The following is a 1189-nucleotide window of genomic DNA, read 5'->3' on the forward strand; positions in this document are numbered from 1 at the left end:
CATAACTGCATTTATTTCCATAATCCCCCATTTGAATGGCCTTTTCTTTTTGCTTAGACAATGCCTACGCCTAGCCACAGCAGCTCCCTCATACAGACTCCGCAAGCCACGAGGCCGTGGAGGCAAATGCAGGTAAGAGGCAAGAAGCAACAGCACTGGTATCGACATTCATCTAATTCCTTTCTTTTTCTTTCGTTTAGGCAGCCAGCACACCTCGAACAGCCACCTTGACTGCGGGTGTGTCACCCTAGTCGCCAAGGAAACATTTGAGGGAAAGCGACAGGTAATGTGAACAGCTACTTCTCCATGTAAACGATACTCTTTCTCTCGGATGACTCCTACGCCTCGCCATGCCAGCACACTTGTGCACAAAGTTGCTGCGGAGGCACGTGCAGGTCAGAGGCAAGAAGCAGTGGCACTGGTGTCGACATTCACCCAATTTCTTTTTCTTACACTGAGGCAGCCAGCACACCTCAAACAGCCACCTTGACTGCGGGTGCGTCAGTAGATTCCTGTTGTACATATGCTCATAATAAAATTCAGTAAACTTGAACTTGATAATAAACTTGAAGGCAAATGGGACATTGATGCATTGTTTTTTTTTTGAACATTTATTGTACACATACAATATATGTTATACTTTGCAGTGTTACAGAGCGTATTTTGAAGCTTCCCCCTATATCTTGCACCTTTAATTACGTATGTGTTGTGTGGCCCTTAATGCAGTTCATGTTGCAGCAGCTGCTTTGTCTGTGTATCGCACATTGGCTTAAGCTCGTGATATCCACACACTTCTCTCACATATACAAAATAAAGTTCTATATGTAGTCCTCAGGGTTACAACAAAAAATGAAAGTTAAGAATCCGATCGTGGAATTGTGTTTATTACAGTGATTCTTATGACAGTTACTGACAAGTTGACAACTTGAACTGCTCAATCCATCCATAGCCTCCTCTGTTTTTCAAAAATAAAGGAGGCTACGATCCGTCATGGCAAGGAATTGTATGTATACATAAAAGAACGGGGGTATGTGTGTGTGTTTGTAGTGGGGGGTATAGGATTAGGGCGGCACGAAAAAATGTACAAACACCGTCCTCTAGACCCATTCCGCTAAGGTACCGTAACAAAGCGTATTATGCATAAAGTTCATACAACCAACTCTGATATTGCTACACACGCCAGGCGATG

At 43.6% G+C, this 1189-nt stretch overlaps 1 long non-coding RNA gene across 1 annotated transcript; it reads left to right on the forward strand.

The window, feature by feature from the left end:
• LOC126531847 (uncharacterized) lies at nucleotides 1-582 on the forward strand. The gene is made up of 2 exons (XR_008612471.1): nucleotides 1-132; nucleotides 201-582. It is a non-coding gene; the product is annotated as an uncharacterized lncRNA (long non-coding RNA).
• Nucleotides 583-1189: the final 607 nt, after the last annotated feature.

Source organism: Dermacentor andersoni, chromosome 5 (genome assembly GCF_023375885.2).
Source record: "Dermacentor andersoni chromosome 5, qqDerAnde1_hic_scaffold, whole genome shotgun sequence".
In the NCBI taxonomy this organism is placed as follows: domain Eukaryota; kingdom Metazoa; phylum Arthropoda; class Arachnida; order Ixodida; family Ixodidae; genus Dermacentor; species Dermacentor andersoni.